Consider the following 19,566-nt stretch of genomic DNA (forward strand, 5'->3'; position numbering starts at 1 on the left):
AGTGCAGAGTAGAGGGGCAGGTTCTCTTCTCCCAGCCTTCCAGATTAGGGATAGAGCTTTTCTTCAGCAATCTTGTATTAGATAAATAAAAAAAAAAAGCCTCAAATGTTGTCTGAGGGACGGAGAATAATATACTTGTATTTTCATTAGCATAGCTAGCTCTGTGCTGGTCACTGAGGAATATTAAATATTGGAAATCAATAAAGTAGCTGTATATATGTACAGTGCATTTTATGAGTAATTACTAATACCTTACTGCTCCGCGTGTCTACATTCACTTCAGCAAATAATGCTAGTTTTAATGTTGATAAATGCGTAGTATGAACTGGCTGGCTTAATTAAAACTGTTGGGATGGAAACACTAAATGCTGTGTGATGTTTTATTCAGGATTATAGTAGCTTCTGTGAATGTTTGTGGGGTCACTGTGAAACCCTGAAACATATGCCTCTGGTCAAGGCAAGGGCATGTCAGCACCTGAAAGGCTCACACAACCTGCTGTGAGGCCAAAACTTCCCACAGCCATAGAGGAAAGCAGGGGCCAGAGGGGGCTTTGGGGATTGTGCCAGGGTTGAGGACAGGGAGCCGGAGGCCACCCCACTCCACTCAGCACCATCTCCAGTACAGTGTTTTGTCCCTCCCTGAGCTAACATCTACTCTAGGTCTTTTAGGGAGAAGATTGTCTGGAGAAGTCACGTTGCTGTTGAAAACTGAAGAATTTGACTTGATCCACCCTGCCGAGGATCTTCGGGCCAGTCCTGATTTGCCCTCACTGTACTCATGCCTGCTTCTTTATTCATGGTATGAATTTTGTAAGGTATGACAATTTTATTTGGGATGAAAAATAATATTAACTGATTTTATTACTGCATTTCCAAAATGAAATAGTTGAATATTTCCTTGAAAAGTCCCTCTATTTTTTCATGTATAAATTATTTCAGTTTAGTTTTTACAAATGTATATATCACAGACTCAGTGAACTATTTCCCTTATGCCTTAAATGAAATATATTGAACTTAATAACAGCCAGGCTTTTGGACATAGAGAAAATAAATCCAAAGAAATCACAACCAATTTTTATTTTTTTTTCTGTTGATTAAATAATGTTTTTCAGATTATATTTTAAAATGATTGCCTGTTTAGGGTGTTTAAAACTAATATAAAACTTCATTAAATTATGAAGTTCATTCATATTGTTTGGCATTAGAACAGATTCCTGTATACAAAGTATTTTTGTAGCTGATCTCTGTAGTCATTCAGTGTGCCAGAAAATAACATAAAATAAAATGGGCTTCTTCTACCATGTTATCTCAGATCACTGTTTTAAAAATTGAATGTCCACTGTCTCTCAATATCACTCTAAATTTTTCTTTTGCTAAGAAAAATGTAGCTCCAATTATGCTGAAGGAAAATAGTTCATTCGGATTAGATAAAAATTTTATTTTAAAAAATTCCCCCCCAAAAAATGGGGAAAAAAAAAAAAAAAAAAAAGAGGATGTGTGGGGTATTTGAGAAGAAGAGAATGTTGGCAAGATGAGTTACCACAGAGCTGGATGATGTCCAAAGTCTTCTGTGCTGAAGACCTTCAGAGAATGCTGGGGCTGGTATTGTTCTGAGTATGATCCAAACCAAGTAATATTTATGATGGACTTCATTCTCCTTCTGGCATTATCCTTTTGACAGGGACTGGAGGTGTGATACCATTTTTGCAAGCAGGCCCTTATCATGCAGTTTCCCAAAGACAAGGTGCTGATTTCCTCCTATGGGAAGGTAGAACCAGAGTCATATGGATTTGACCAAAATTTCTGCCATAATTTGCCTAAGAATTTTAAAGTATTTTGAAATTAAGCAACAATTTTCACAGTAAACCGTGATCACCTCCCTCCTCATCCTGATCTCTTTTTACAACTGGACGTATGTTACTCTGTTAAGTCATAATTTCAGTGAAATTCAAATCTCACCAGTGGACCAATTATTTGGTTTCTACTTAGAAAACACATGAGCTTCACCTCATAGCCAGCTTTTGTCCAAAGCTGCTAGGATTTGAACAGCTGCTGATCAGCATTTGGCTTGAGATCAGCGCCAGGGAGAAGGATTTGTGGGTGCCAGTTGATGAAAGGCTTAACATGAGCTGGCAATATGAGACTGTAGCCCAGAAAGCCTATTGTATCCTGGGTTGCATCAAGAGAAGTGTGAGCAGCAGGTCGAGGGAGGTGATTCTGTGCCTCTACTCTGCTCTCGTGAGACCCCACCTGGAGTACTGTGTCCAGTTCTGGAGCCCTCAGTGCACCTCCCCTATGAGGACAGGCTGAGAGAGGTGGGCCTTTTCAGCCTGGAGAAGAGAAGGCTGTGAGGAGACCTTATAGCGGCCTTCCAGTACCTGAAGGGGACCTACAGGAAAACTGGGAGGGGACTTTTTCTATGGGTATGTAGCGACAGGATGAGTGGAAATGGCTTTAAATGACAAGAGGATCGATTTAGACCAGATATTAGGTAGAAATCCTTTACTTTGAGGGTGGTGAGACACTGGAACGGGTTGTGAATGCCTCCTCCCTGGAAGCATTCAAGGCCAGGCTGGATGGGGCTCTGAGTAACCTGGTCTAACGGGAGGTGTCCCTGCCTATAGCAGAGGAGTTAAAACTAGATGATCTTAAAAGATCATTTCCAACACAAACCATTCTGTGATTCTATGATTTGTTACATCTCCTTCCTTGCTAGGCATTTGCTAAGAAAATAATTCACTGGATCTTCATTTTGTTTCAGCTCTACTTGAAGACTACAAAACTTCAGGATGGTTTTCAAAGCAAACTGAAGATTACACTTAGCTATATGACATATACAGTTATACTAAATAATCACAGCTGACATAAAATTGCTAGTGAATCCATCGTCACAGTCCTTTTTTGGCAAATTCTTTGTCCTGGATCTCTGTGGAGGCATCCAGATCAAACACCATGTACTGTTACTAAAGAGAATAAATTAACTTCTCTGCCAGAGTTTTTTAAGGAAGAATATAAAGCATCAGAATACAATCTCCTGCAAAACAAGCTCCTACAGATCCTTACTTCCTTCTTGAACAATCTCTGCAGTCTTTAAACAAAAGATCACAGTAAAATGCAGTATTTTATGGTGTTATTTCGTATAGCCACAAGAGGGGGTGTGAAGAACGTTATCTGTTTTGAAATTTCTCCCTAAGCCTTTCCTTTAGCACGTGATATGTTAGATGTATCATGAAACCAGTCATTTCATGAAATGACTGAAATTTTCAGTCATTTTTTCAAAATGACTTCTTCACTCACTCATTTGGCAAAATGACTAAAAGTTCCATGCGTTTTATGAAGTGACTGACGTGCTGGATATTCTGTTACACTATTTGACTGTTTGTTTCATTCAGTAACAGGCATATTGTGAAAAAGGAGTTGCTGGAGAAGGGTCCTTTGCTTTTTTTTCTGCAATCACTGCTGAAGATGGCTCTGAACTTTGAATGTAGCTTCAGAAAAGAACTTCACAAAAATTATAGGAAGTTCCCAAACACCTGATGCTTAAGAAAGAATGCTGTGCAACTACTGCTGAGATCTAAAAGGCAAGCCAAGATCCCAGATCAAATCCCAGATATGAGTACTACCTTCTTGCCAAGTAAGTTTTAAAGATCACTATTTTTTTGCTTCCTGCTGTCATTATTATTTATCTATTCTTTGTTATGGAATTACCAGTTAATTCTTTTATATTTCCTCCACTGCTCATAGGTATGAAATTCTATACTGTGGTGGCAATATTTCTAATCAAGAAATGTTGGACTAAAGAAGCATCTCCCATATACTATGTGAATGTTGAAGATGATAACGTGTACGTATTGCTACAGTCCATGGTGGTTGTGATCATCTCATAAATGCTTGTTGTCTAAATATACAAACACAAAATCTTTATGTATTTAGCGCCTGAGAAAAAGATAGACACTTTGATTCATTAGCTGTGGTAAGGACAAGTTGACCACACTTATATTCATGCTTGGTTTCAAGGAGATAACAGTGTACCAAGACTACCTGCCCAAACTTTATGTCTTCTGAGGCCTTACCTCATAGAAAATGCCAGAAGTGCCTTTCAGCTTTTCAATAACTTTCTCCTATCTGATGCTGCTGTTTTATTGTGGAGTGACAGCAGAACTGAATTCACTACTAAAATCATCCAAGTACGGAAGATCCTGTGGCCTCTGCTTTGATGCATGGAAAAACAAGACATCCAGAAGGCTAGAGCTCTCCCAAAAGTGATATTAAACATATGGTTTAAATATGCATGGTAACAATAATTCATGGTACTGAACTGTAGAGGTTTGTTTAGCCCCATTCTCAAAAATACCATCCAGCAATCTGGAATAAAATGCTCACCCCATACAGCTCTGTTGGGTACCAATCCCAAATGTGGTCTTACCTCCAGCTCTCTCCCACCAGGGATCACTAACCACCTCCATAGCATGCACAATCTGCTCTCAGGGCTCAGCAGTCTTTCTGTTGAGTCTGCTGCAAAAACGTGACTAGAAGATGAACTGGCCCTCATAACAATGATGGAGGTGACCAAACTGGAACTTAGGGTAAAGTAAATCTTAAACCTGTTCCCATATCTCAAGCCTGTCAAGAAGGATTCATCCAGAGCCACAAAATGCTCCAGCCACTGATACCCTTGAGCTAACTGGCCCTTGGCTTCTGGGGTATCATCTCACTGCCCCATCTGGGCAGATTTCCCACAAAACACAGTCAACTGTGCAATCAGATGGATGAATACATCGAAAAGCAAGGCAGTTATAGTGGCTAATGTCATGGTTGTCTCAGTTAGGAAGATATGTTCGTGGTTCTGGCAAGTGGAGTATGTTACATGAAGATTTCAGAAAGAAATGTGGAAGTCCATCTGGCTTCAGAAATAAAGACAAAAAGTAGTCTTGCATGTTGCCTTTTTAAGTTAATCCAAGTAACAAGATATCAGCCATGGTGTCTCCGTGGTAGTTTCAGTAGCTTTGTTAAGGTTGTGAGACTTACTCCTATTTTACAGAATGACTGAAAGAAACAGCCATTTAGTGAAGTAGCTGAAAATTTTAAACATTTCCTGAAATGAGTGGTTTCACAATATAACTGTAACACAGGCAAATCCAGAGTCACCCATAATGTTTCCAGTAACATGTACTTCCCAGTAAAGCACAAGATACAGAAAAATTACCCATAGCTTTGTTTTATGCCATGCTGAAAGAAGAGAAGAGAAAAGGAAAAGAAGCATGTGTTTTAAACCCAATGAGATATTTTGTGCTGGACCAAGTGAAAATGGTTCTCTAATGATACAATATAACATTCTAAACTGTATACAATAAAAGCCTCCCTTGCGGTATATATTCTACTATAACTTACCTTTCTGGAAGGCACTATAGTGACCTAGTTTAGAATAAAATAAACCATCCAAGTTGAGCAGAGTTTTTTCATGCAGCCCCATGTCTTCTGAAAGAGTAGCTTTGATGCATGTTTTTGTTGTATGCTCCATCATGGGAGTGTAAATAACAGTTCCTTCATCACTTTCTTTTTCTCCCATGCTCCCACCTTGCTGTTTTCCTGAAGTGTCTCATGGGTCAGATGTGAAACTTATCACTGCCACCTAATCAACCTTTTCATTAACATCCCTGTTCCAGTTCATTTACCTTTCTTCTGCATATTTTATTTAGTTCTGTGTTAAGTAACAGTTCTATAATTAAGAATACTGGCAGCTCATAGACACATTTTTTTCCTGGTTTTCTTGCTCTTTTTTTGGAAACTTAATTGCTGGCTTTTTAACTTCCAGGTTAGAGCAGCAGGGTGCAGGAGTGCAGTTCATCAAAGCCATTGTATTGATGCTGATGTGTAAACTGCCTGGCATGGGATACCGCGGAGTAACAAAGGTTCATTATTTCATTTGTATTTGACACATGACCTTGAAAAATGTAAATGTTAAATCTATGGTAATTTGAGAGTTCACCCTGTCATTTAATATGCACAGTCCTCTTTCTCCTTCTCTTTTTCTTTTTCTTTTTACTGTAAATTTGCTATCCCCAAGGAAAAAGCATGTTACAAGTTATCTGAATTTAATTATAACTGAAAGGTGATACTCCAAAATGTTATGAAAATCTTATAAGCTGAGAGAACAAGTCTGAGGGAAAAGCACTATGGCTTTGTTAGGAAAAAAACTCACAGTGAATGAGAATTTCCAAAAATGCCTAAAGAGGCTGAACATCTCAATTCTTGGCTGTCCACCTTCAGATGTTCTTAGAGGATCTCGATCTGGAGATATTGTGGAATTTCTTCTCTTTATGTAGATTTCTTGCAGATGTCTGTCTGGAAAGCATTGAAATTGTGGTACCCAAAATAATGAGTTGATTCTTAAATTTTTTGCCTTAGGCAAATGCTTCAAAAACTGCCTCTCCTGCCTCCATCAATGTTTGCTGAGGAAATCTGCATTCAGAAGGATGTTTGTGAGAAGAAAACATGATATGTGGGTTTACATGAGTGTTTGAATTAAAATATCAGGTGGTCTCTGGAAGCTCTTTAGGAGTCAATCTGTGAGCAAGTGGAAACCCAGCCAGGTGACTAGCATGGCTGTGAGTGATGGTGCTAACACTGAACAGGCAGCAGGAGAAACAAACAGCCTGTGAGCCTCTCATAGGCTGCACGACGTTTCCACAAACCATTTGCAGATTAATGTTTATTGACAAGTAAATCTGCAAAGCTTTGAGTCTTTCAGTGAGTTATTTCCAAACAAAAGAAGCTGCTAAATATGTCCAACTATTTGGTAGAAATTTAACACTGTTTGTTGCTTAGTTGAGCATGCTTTTCAAACATAAATGTGAATGACTGCCTTACATGGGCTTCATTCTGAATTTTCCATCTTGCTGAAGATCTGTCAGGAAAGCATAATATTTTAACTAAATGCATCTGAAAGAGAGATAAGTCAGTTTAATAAAAATAATAAAAAAATCTGTAGGAAGAAGAGTTGTAGCTGAAAAAAATCAATTTGTTTATTCAGTGTGTTGAGTCACAGGATACCTTTAAATATTGTAAATATTTTAAACATTATTTACAGTATGGAAACCCTGAGCTGTTTCCTTTTCCACCCAGAAGAATGAACACTGAGAGATAGAGAAGGTGAAGAAAATTTGATGGACAGTTTTGAGTGAGTCTTATCCAGGTAGTAAAGTGAGCATTGGAAAGAGAAGTAGCAATACTTTCTTCCCAGTTCCTTGCATTATATGCACTCTGCCATGAAAGGGTTGTGGCCCTGGCTGTGCACCTTGCCTGTCACCATACCTACCTGTCACCTGTAAATCTGCTTTTCCAGACTGAATTAGACCGGATGCCACAGCACTCAATGCACATATTCTTGGACCGTTCTCTTTTTTTTTTTTACAGTTACTTAGCACCTTAACACACTAACTGTTGCTTCTGCATGATATCCATCCCTGGAAAACACTTCCATGCATTTCCACAGAGGGTCATAAAAAGATGTGACGAAGAGAACATGCCAGCTTAGGAACAAATTTGAAAGGACAGTAGCCAAGAGTAAAGTAATTATTGTCAACTGAGTCCAAGAAGTGTAGACATCTTACGTATGACCTTGTCGTAAGGAACTAAATGGAACAAGGCTAAGGAAGTGTGCATGTGTCACTGATTGATTTAATCCTGCCAAACTCTTAAGTTTTGGATGGAGTCTGAGAGGTTAGTGAGCAATCCTTTTATTTCATTAACCAAGCACTTTCAACACAGGATAAATCCAGTTTATTTACTGTTTACATCTGAAACATTATCTTCAGATATCTGGGTATTTTACTCTGCAATAGCAAAGTATATTTCACTGTCACTTGCTACTTTGTGCCAGCCGTTATTCCTCTGCATAAACTTTGGCTGCAGTGCAGTATAACCCATACACTGATCTCACCTGAAGCCTGACCTTGTGACACTATCTCTCTGTGATGAGGGAATTCTTAAACTAAAGTTGGTTGTTTCTGAACAGACAGGGCCTTCAGTTCTAATATCATTTGTTACTGTTTTTTTTTTTTTCTCTTGAAAGACCTTAACACTTGCAATAGCATAAAATTAGAGATATATCACTTGCATTTATTATTTGTAACACAGGAATGACCAGAAGTCGCATGTTGTATTTAGTTGTTGCTGTAGAAACGTTTACATGAGCATGGGAAATATCCTGGAGGCATTATTTATAGATCCAGTCAGAAAATGATATTTTGTTCTCAGGGAAACTCTGTTTTGTCAGTAAAAGGAAATTTTGGCCAGCAGGTCGGCAGGTTTCCATTTGCATAGTAAGTGGCAATATTTTGTGGAGAAAATAGGAATTTATCATGCATAAAATTGTAAGAACTTAAGTTAGACTGATCCCGTAAAATTACAGGTACTCTCCTTCCTCCTCTTGTCACTGTGGAAGGTATCGAAGTTCTTCCCATTTCATAGTCCTGAGTTGGATCAGACTCCAAGTTTATCCAGTCCAACCTTATAGCTGCACTATAAAGATTCCTTCTGCAGAGTATCTTTAAGCTGCAACGTTTCTTGTCAATCACAAATGGTCACAAATCATACTCTCACCTGCACCTCTGCTCCTTAACTGGTGAAAAATCTTTTTTATTTTGAGTACTGCAGCTGGCAGCTTGGCCCTCCTATTTCCTTTCGTAGTCCTGCTGCAAATGTAATCTTGTCACAGCACTTTGCCCTTCCCACCCTCTCTCCACACCCTCCATGGATACTCTCTTTTTCACTTTAAACATTTTCTTTCCCTGTCACTTGTAGAAGATTTTACATCATCTCTTTCTCATGCACTACCAGCGAGTTTAGGGAGAGCAAAGCCAATAGAGGGATGATACCTATGGCTTTGGTCTTAACTTTTAGCTCTATTTTGCACCTCTGAACTTTCCACAGTGCATCCACCATCCATATAGTTCACATTCATGCACCATTTTGGTTTTTGCCATGCTGTCCCTTACCTTGGAGGGAACTCTGGTCTCTGGAAGCTTTTGTCTTCCACTCGAAGAATATGAATTTCTTCTTACCTGCCTCTGCTTGGCTGGCTGTTGGTGCCTCCGTGGAGTCCCTTGCTGAAAGTAATTCCTTTCTTCTCTTCTCAAAGGAAGTTAGCACCAACTCTAGATGACTTCTGCAGACTTCAAAGGAGAGTGAATGAAAACACCTCAAGGTCCTTTTTAATTGGGGGAGGGCCCTTGTACACCTCTGCAGATAAATGATATGTTTTCTGAAATTTCAGCTCAAAAGAAGCCCTAGATCAAAATGGAACCCCCCCATGTTTTGTGTTCTTTCTCACCCAGTGACAACTCCCAGATCAAATGTGCTAGAAGAAAGAGCCAGAGGCAATATTCCTGCCCAAGGACCCTTCCATTGCAAAGGAAACCCTTCAGTTCTCTTCCTTGGAAGACTTTGTTCTTCTTTATCACTGAGCAGAGGGAACAGGTATTACACAAAGATAAAGTTATTGCTTGCACCTGTCTGGAGCACAAGAGTGAAGCCCTGAAACTCCCCAACACAGCCCATGGGAATTTGGAGGTTGGACATTCCCCACATCAGTCTAAATACCTTCAGCACTATCGGACTGTGCTCTAACAGGAGCTAGAATAGACTGGAAGCTGCACAGGTCATAAAAGCCAGTGCTCATAAATACTTGGAGAGCTCCAAAAATGGTTTCATCCCTACAGTGTGAGACAAGAATTAAGCTTATTTAGCAGTTTTGAACTCTATCACAATACTTATTTTAGGAAAAGACAGACTGTGCTGTATCTGTTTCATTACATGGGTTGAATTTGTAATTTGTAAGCCTACACTTTCTGTTTGTCTTGAATTATAGAAGTATATAGTGCAGTGATTTCAAGTGACAGATCCACTAAATGTATAGTTTGTTGGAATTATATCTACTTTTCTTCTTTATTTAGGCAATTTAGACTAATTTAAATGATTGTTTCTTTTCTAATCTCCTGACAGATAGGAGGATAACAAGAACTCTTGTTCAGGCCATTCATACTAGAACACTTCTGTACCTCTCATGTTTCTCTTTTCTTTATCTTGGTAAAACAGATACCACAAAGAAAAACCAGCAATCCATTATTATTATTTTTTTTAATAGTAAAAGTAGTCCAGCACTTACAAGTGGAAGTTTTACATGAGTAATGGTTCAGTCAAGCAGTAATACATCACTGAACTGGAATTATGCAGACCTCTCTTGGACACTGTGGTCAGTTTCTGACCTGAGCAGCTCTTGGGTATGCATTCATGATGATTCAGAACATTGTTTCATGTGACTTTTACATACATTTGCAATTTTTAAAAATATTACTGTATTTGTGTTCTTGCTTTCCCCCACTGCTGTGAAATGATTCATGGTTGAGTTGTATTCTCCTGGCTCCTCTTGGCCTTGCAAAAGACAGCAAGTGTTTTACAGCAAGCCTTCAGACTCCTGCCTGAGGAAGCTCTGTGCAACTAGAATCCTTTGTCTATATTCCCTGTTTCTTTCCAGTCAATGAAAATGATAAAAATAATGTTTGAAAGCCAGCATAGCTATCCGTGACTCCTAAAATTGTTAAAATGTTTCGTTCATCCTGAAATATTCTAAGCATGACATAAAAGAGAAAATCCCAGGCTAATGCCCTGACATGTGATGTGTCTGCTTATCCTGGCTGTCTTGTACACTGGAGCTTTTCTGGATGAAGTTGGCTGTGGTATTTCTCTGTTAAGGCAAAACATCAGGCAGAGTGCACCCACCCTCCTTCCTTCTGAATTTGATAAGTTTTTCTTCTTTTGTTTGTCTGTTTAGATGATAATCATAGGAAGCCCTGTGATAGCCTGTGACACCACAGCTGTTCACAGTTTCAGTTTTTGTAGTTATGCATGTCCCCTGAGACTTTGGTGAGGGAGTATTTTGCAGCCAGAAAGACTGGACTTTGCCAACCATGGTTGTTTTTCAGTATATTTTCACAAATTCCTTTTTTTCTTGGAGAGGTAGGGAGAAGAGTGGAGAAATCACATTTTTTGTTACTTTTAGTTATTTTTAGTTAATGCTGCATAAAAACAATAAAATGCTTCACATGCCTGGAGTAAAGGAAAAAATCTCAATTTCTGTAGACACTGGTCTACATATCACAAACATGGTTCAAATACAATTTCTTGATTGGTTACCTCTCAGGAAAACAGTAGTTGAAGAGAATAAACAAACAAACAAACAAAAAATGGCAGGAAGACAGTGTTACAAGAAGTCACCTGCAAACTCCAGGTAACTTTGGAAGAGAAATTCTGACCCAATCCATGTCCAGGATATAAGTTGCATGGAAGTGGGACACTTCATTCTATTTTATTTGTATTGTTGCTATTGTTTTTATTTAAGGATAAAATGTGATGGATATACATTCTCTTCCATTCTGACCTCAATTGAATTTTTCCTGTCTAGGTTAAAAAAATAACTTCCAGAGCTTAGAATCACAAAATCTCTTCTCACAAATCCGTCAGAAATGCAGTGAATTCCATTCTTTTGTTCACTGTGGTTATTTTCCAGGCCAAATGCTTTTTATAGCACAGGTATAGGGATGTAGCTCAGCCTATGAAATTACTCCAGCTGGCTGTAAAAATATATATAGTAGCCTGCAGTCTCCATGTTTTTATTGTTGCTTATTTTTCAAAACTGCTAGTATCTCTAATGCAATGCACTATTACCCATACATGCATTTTGATTAAAGAATAGAGATATGGAACCAGCACCTCTCCTATGAAGAAAAGTTGAGGGAACTGGGCTTGTTTAGTTTGGAGAAGAGAAGGCTCCAGGGAGACCTCATTGTGGCCTTCCAATACTTGAAGGGAGCGTTTAAACAGGAGGGGGTACAACTGTTTACATGGGTAGATAGGATAGGACAAGGGGGAATGGTTTTAAACTAAGACAGGGGAGGTTTAGGTTAGATATTAGGAGGAAGTTTTTCACACAGAGGGTGGTGACCCACTGGAACAGGTTGCCCAAGGAGGTTGTGGGTGCCCCGTCCCTGGAGGCATTCAAGGCCAGGCTGGATGTGACTCTGGGCAGCCTGGTCTAGTGGCTGGCAACCCTGCACTCAGCAGGGGGGTTGAAACTTGATGATCTTTGAGGTCCTTTTCAAGCCAGGCCATTCTATGATCTATGATTTTAACGTTCTGTAGTAAATAAAGGGCACTGCCAGTGTCCTGTTTTTTTTTTTCTGGGATGGGGTTAATTTTCTTCATAGCGTCTGGTATGAGGTCATGCTTTGGACTTAGGAGAAAAACAAAGTTGATAGTACAGAAATGTTTCAGCTGTTGCCAAGCAGTGGCTGCAAAGAGCCAAGGGAATTTCAGCTTCTTGTGCTGCCCTTCCAGTGAAGAGCTGTGGGTGCACAAGGAGCTGGGAGGGGCCTGAAGCAGGACAGCCAATTTAAACTGGCCAAAAGGATATTCCATACCATGTGACATTATGCAAAACTGTAAAACCGAGGGAATTGGCTATGGGGTTGTCACTGCTCAGGAAATGTTCAAGCACTGGTTGGTGGTTGGTGAGCAATTGTGTTGTCATAGAATCATAGAATATTTTGAATTGGAAAGACCTGTAGAGATCACCTAGTCCAACTCCAGTGCAATGAACAGGGACACCTACAGCGACATCAGGTTGCTCAGAGCCCCATCCAACCTGACCCTGAATGTCTCCAAGGATGGGGCATCCACCACTTCTATGGGCAACCTGTGCCACTGCTTCACCACCCTTATAGTAAAAAACTTCTTCCTTATGTCCAACCTAAATCTCCCCTTTTAGCTTGAAACTGTTTCCCCTTGTCCTACCACAACAAACCTTGCTAAAGAGTCTGTCCCCTTCTTTCTTACAGCCCCAATTTAGACACTGAAAGGCCACTCTGAGATCTCCCCAGAGCCTTCTCTTCTCCAAGCTGAACAGCCCCAGCTCTCTCCGCCTGTCCCTGTAGGAGAGGTTTTCCATCCCCTGGATCATTTTTGAGGCCTTTCTATGGATGTGCTCCAGCAGGTCATGTCTCTCCTGTACTGAAGACTCCACATGTGGACACAATACTCCGGGTGAGGTCCCACCAGCATGGAGCAGAGGGGCAGGATCACCTCCCTCAGCCAGTTGGCCACACTTCTTTGGATGCAGCCCATGACACAGTTGGCTTTCTGGGCTGCGAGGGCACATTTCTGGCTTATGTCCACCTTACCATCAGTACTCCCAGGTCTTTTTCGGCAGCATCCTCCAGCTTGTACTTATAGTGGAAGTTGGCACGATTCAGGTACAAGTTCAGTGCAAGACCTTGCACTTGGATATATTGAACCTCATGAGGTTCACCTGGGCCCACTGCTTGAGCCTGTCTAGGTCTCTCTGGATGGCATCCTGTACCTCAAGCATATCAATGACACCACACAGCTTAGTGTCATCCATGAACTGGCTGAGGGTGCAGCTGATCTCACTGTCAATGAAATTGATGAAGATATTAAAGAACATCAGTCCCAGTACTGACCCCTGAGGAACACCACTCATTACTGATCTCCATCCAGACATTGAGCCATTGACAACTATGCTCTGGTATGATCTTACAACCAGTTCCACATCCATTGAACAGTCCATCCATCCAATCCATATCTTTTCAAATCAGAGAGAAGGATGTTATGGGGAATCATGTCAAAGGCCTTACTGAAGTCTTGATGACATCAGTGGCTCTTCTGTTGTCCACAGATGAATTATGCCATCGTAGAAGGTGGTGCTGAGCTCCCTGTCAGGTTAAATCACAACAAATATTTACTGTAGGAAAACATCAGCTAACTACTTGCAAGAAGTTGATAGCTCTTCTCTGGCAACCAACCACTGAAGAGCAGAAACAAAGAACATTAGATGTTAACTACTCTTGGTTGAAGATAATAACTCAATCTACTTGTTAGGAATGGAAGCAGGATGACAGTTTATGAGCTGAAAGCTGTCTTTCATGAAGAATATGGACGAATAACTTGTAGTAGTTTTGTAGGAAGAGAGTCGGTTAAATTAATTACAGAAAATATCTAATAACTAGTCTGGGAAGGCAGTACTTGAGTCTTCTGTCTAACTGCTAACACTTTACATTTCCTAAAGCTGTTGTTGTTTTTTTTAAAGGTGCAGGAATTTGAGCTTAAAAATAAATACGAGATAGCTTCTTTTTAGATATGTGGATAGTATCATTAGTTTTCCATGTCCTCTGCTGTGACCTCAATGAGAGTTTGCATTTATTTTTTGCTCTGGGAAGGAAGTAGGTTTGAATATTCAACCATATGCCAATTGTGCTCATATGCAGCAATCAATGCAAGGCAAGATTTGTGGGACAAAACGGATCTGTAATAGAGCAAGTCAACAGTTGAAAGAAACAGACAAGCTTTTAGGCCCGTAAGCCCTCTTTCAGGACTGAAATTGAAGTGGTTATCTTCAAAGGTAAGAACAGGTTAAGAACAATTATTCTGAGTTTAGTTAGATTGTTAATCAGTTAGACCATTTGAGGGAAAATAGGTAGGTGAAACTGCAGTTCATTGTGAAATTTATGATCATTATTTCCCATTAAATTGCCAAATCTCAAGAAGTTAAAATGTGATGATTTTCTGTAATGTTGTTAGAAAAGATATGCCTGACTTGTGACCTCTTTGCTTCTCTACATTGACCAAGATTCAGGGGCCTTGGACATCTAAAATTAATTCCTTCTGGAGAACAGGCAAACACACAGCGAATATTTGAACAAAAAAGCATGTGTTAGTATAATTGAACTATTGAGCTATCAATGTGTGAATGGAATGACACAAGAGATCTCAAGAAAAGCAATGGCCAGGCATTACTTTTCAACAGCAAGGAGGAAGAAGAAGGGAAAATAGTGCAGAAGGCTCTGTGGTTATTCTCCTTAGTAGAAAGTCAAAGTCTTGAGGCTTGTATAATCTATAAAAAACAGAGGAGAGGCTGTGAACTTGTTTGACCTGAAGACGTGACACAACAGATGTATCTGTTGGTCTCATTTAATAACTCACTGTCATATGCATTAAATTCCATTCAATCTTCAATGTGCTTATTCTCACAGCACATTAGTAAGGTCAATATTATCCCTACAAAGGAACAAGAACCAAGGCAATTTTGTTCCCTGCGGCAAGAGATTTCAAATTGTGATGTCTGACAAAATAGAAATAACAAAATATCTGTCCTTATCCACTCATGTTTCAATATTCAACTTCCTCTACTTCCTGTGAGTAAGCACTGCACTTTCTGTCATTGCTGCTCCTGTGAGACTTACTGCAACTGTTTGGTTGCGCCTTCTGAAATCCATGCTGGATTTTCTTTGGATGCTAAAAGCATGAAAAAACATGTCCTTTCCCCAGAATAAATGATCTCTGTTCTTTTGTGAATGTGGTCCCAGGGCTACCAGCAATGCCTAGGAGATGGAGCACAGCCTAGTTCTCCTGCTATCACCCTGGCATGTGTGACCCACAGAGAAGAATCTACCACCACTGTTTCTTGTCTTCCGTACTCGAAAACCTTAATTCCCTCTTCTAAGGTGGCACTCAGTGAAACACTTCTACAGTGAGAGGATTTAATTATAGGAGGCAACAAGCAGGTACTTTATTTTTGTCTTTTTACTATCAAAGGTTTGTAAGTAACGAGAACTATCTTAATTCTGAATCCTCAGGTTTCAAAATAAACCTATATATATAAAAAAAAAAAACACACACAAATAAAAAATCCCCATCAAAACCAAACTTTGCATGTTTTTCATCCAGATCGGAGACCTTGATTGACCATAAGGGTAGCTATTTTGTAAATCCGTGGAAAGCAATCGTATCTTAGAAGCAGTAATTTTGCATTGGACCTTTTTTTATCATCCACTAAGTATCCTTAGCTCTAATTCATTTTTCCTGTTTTATGATTGTGTATCCTTACAATCCACAAAGCAAATAAACATCTGAAGGTATCTTTAGAACAATCCCATTTGTCTGAATAGACTGATTGACAAGAAATATATTTGGGTATGCAGTAGCAAGCAGACTTACTCTTACTCTGTCTGGTAATAGCCTAAGTTCTGTTAAATGGAGATAACCATGAAGCTCTATTAAACCCTTATACTATCCAACTTTGCTGTTAAGTATATAAATTTATGACAAAATATATGGCCCACTCCTAGGGTCAGATCTTTTTTTCATAGAATCATAGATTCATGGAATCATAGAATCACCAAGGTTGGAGAAGACCTCCAAGACCAACCATCCATCTATCACCAATATTTTCCCACTAAACCATGTCCCTCAGTAAAACGTCTAAACATTTCTTAAACACCTCCAGGTATGGCAACTCCACCTCCTCCCCAGGCAGCCCATTCCAGAGCCTGATTTTTCCTGATGTCCAACCTGAATCTCCCTTGGTGCAACTTGAGGCCAAGTTTCTGACTAGATCAATACCTACTGTATTTCTATGAAACACATCACCATAATTAGTAATAAATGGAATATAAACAATATGCTAAATACTGAAAAAGCATCTCTAAATTCTATTTTAAAGATGGAATAATAAAGCCAATATTGTAATTGAGCTTAGCACTTAGAACACTGTAGTCATAGAAGAAAATTGGTAGTCTGATAAAATTGACAAGGTTTATTGTAATTTCATTGGACCAACAATTTTACAAGTAGTCTCTTCGCATCATGGAAGGAAAAAAAATACTCTGCAAGGAACTTGTTTTGATTTGAGACATTTTCAGAGGGCTATTTTAATTTAATTAATGAAAAATCATAGGTTAATTGCCTTCAGCTTTAATGTGAGGGTATTATGCATGCAGGCATATTTTATTTATATCTTGACTGTTTGATGTACACAATCAATTCCAAAAGGGATAATGAAGAAGTATTCCACCCTGTGCAGAATAGTAATTAGGGACTCTAGTGCAGATTTTTTTTATTAATTGTGCAGTTCTGTAAACATGTTTGACATAATGCTGAGAAAAGCATTTGTCGATTTTTGTTATTCTCCTTTTTTCTCTTACTTATTCCCATCCCTTCCACCCCTACTCTTTCTACCATTTAGTCAAAATGCAAGGTATGGCATTAACCCTCGCTACCTCAGCAGGATTCTGACTTTGAATACAGAAGTGTAACAGTCAAGATATCAAGGAAAACAGTCAAGATATCAGATTTGAAGAGTATGTAAGTCCAGAATAGTAATGTTATGATTGGTGCCTTGGAAGGGTCTAAAATAAATACTACTTTTTCTAGATCACTTGAAATGATCATAGACAAACTTTTCTATATGTACAAGGTAACTCATAACAGATCAGTAACTCACAGGGGGTAATACTCTTCAAGAACCTCCTTGTTATTTCATCCTGGGTCATTTCATGGCATAGGTAGAAGTACTGTTGCCTTCAGTTGAGACATTGATTCTACTCAAACACCCAAATACCCTCTTGTGTTCTGTGGCAAATGTTATCTTTTTTGAGGTTACTTGCTTCAGAATTAGTTTGTGAGGGGTATCCAGAGACTAAACCTGTTTTATACGCTCCCCAAACTACTCCTAGAGTCCTTTTCCATTCTAAAAGGGTTCAAGGTAACACTAACATTTGTTTTCTTGTGTGAAATTTCTCAGTTCTGGTTGTGATGTAACTTACAGTGGCAGTCTTTATTCATGCAGTCTGCAAGGACTACTCAGTGCTGACTGTGCAACCAAGTAGGGATCATTTAAGTCCAGATTATTACAAACTTGAGGTTGTTTTTAAGACAAACAACAGCCAGTATTTGATATTCAAGAAATTACCACACCTTCCATAGGGTACTGTCAAAGGAGTGTTTGTTTTGCTGGAGGTAAAGCTGACCAGACAAAGTGAGCCATGTAATCTTGAGAAGTATGAATCCTTCACCAAGAGTGCTGTTTCTTACATAATTTTAAATCGTAGAATCTGGAGATAAAATAGTTAAATGAGGACATGGAAAGCACAATCCAAGTCTCTAATTCTCTTCTATCATGAGGGTAGAAAGGAACTGAGTATCTGAATTAACTGCTTCCAGTGCAAGCTGAAGAATGGCCGGTGACAGGGCAAAAAGTTACCCAAGCTTGCATGTGCACATTCTCCCTTATCTTGCTTGCTTGGAATTGTAAGACCAGGAAATGATGCCTGGTCTCGCAGTTCTCTGGTGGTCTCCTTCTGAAAGTATGTAGTAGGTATTACTCCAAACATAAAAACTGTGCTGAAACTGGAGAGCTGAGCATTCCTAACAAAAGTAGTCCTCATCTGGATGGCACCAGCATTCTCTGCTTCCCTGACATCCTCACTGTTTGAGGGCTAAATTGATGTTTGGTGGCTTTGTGATAACTGTGCTGTTATTAGATGGTGGTGAAGACGATGTCCATGATACTTGTTCTATAGTTGCATTTACGCACATTCATGAAGACATGATCTCCTTTCTCTTATCTGACAGCACAAGGAACATAAATAATCTTAGGCTGTATCAGTTCCCTGGCTGAATAGACCCTCTCTGTCAGGAGAAGACAGACAAAGTATCTTATACATAGAGGACATAGATGCTGAGATGACAAGCTTCTTACGCACCGCTGTTCTTTTCCCAACAGAAAAAGAAATGCATTGTTTGATTCTTTCTGTTTGCTTTAAAGCAGTGTAATCAATTCCACATATATGATGAGCTTCTTTTAAATACTCATATCCCAGAGGAAGATCTTCTAGTTTCATGTGGCTTTTCTTGGAATAACCTTAGTCTTCACAATAAGATAATAAAGTCTTGTTAATTCATACTTACGAGCCTATTGTATTTGAAAGATTTCAGATGTCATAAATAAAGGCTTATCTGGGATTTCTAGCTTAGTTTTAGAAGGAAATGCCAAAAGCTTTTTACAAACAGAGATGAAGCTTGAAAATCACTTGAAATAGTATCATTCAAAGGCAAGTCCACTCTTTGGTCCTGTGGAAAAACAACATTAAACCTGCTGAATAAACATTAATGGTGAGGAAACCTAAGAATCTATCAGTGTTAAATTATCAGCAGTGATTATTATTTGTTTGTTTGTTTCAATGGGATGCAATTACCTGCTATTTTCCAACAATAGTTTAATGATGTCTTCTAGAGAAGGCAACCAATAATGATTATATGATTAAATCAACACATTAGTCAGAAAGAATTCATGAGGATTAGAGCTCCTGCCTTCGTTCAGATGGAAAGAGCCAAAAGTTCACCTAAGTACATAGATAAGAAAGTCACTGAACAGAATTTTATAGATCTCTAACTAAAGCCATCAGTTTCCCTAAAACCTCTGCCAAGTAAGCTAAAGGAAGTTGCATGTCCAATGAGCAGTTATTCCAATAATCTATATTTGAGTTTCTTGAATTCCTGTGTGTGGTTTACATGATCTTTGCAACTATTAACCTGTATTCTAGTGATGTGAATATGAATTTCTAGGGCATCTCCTCCTGGGTCTAATAGTTTCCTTTAATAGCTTAGTCAAGCCCCTAAAAATTTAATTATCCATTTTGTTGTCAGTAACAT

The 19,566-nt window shown here is 39.0% G+C and overlaps 1 long non-coding RNA gene across 1 annotated transcript; it reads left to right on the forward strand.

Annotated features, from left to right (window-relative positions):
* LOC110394924 lies at positions 3,435–5,906 on the forward strand. The gene is made up of 3 exons (XR_002436029.1): positions 3,435–3,634; positions 3,745–3,844; positions 5,816–5,906. It is a non-coding gene; the product is annotated as an uncharacterized LOC110394924 (long non-coding RNA).

This window comes from Numida meleagris, chromosome 2 (assembly GCF_002078875.1).
Source record: "Numida meleagris isolate 19003 breed g44 Domestic line chromosome 2, NumMel1.0, whole genome shotgun sequence".
NCBI classification, from domain to species: Eukaryota; Metazoa; Chordata; class Aves; order Galliformes; family Numididae; genus Numida; species Numida meleagris.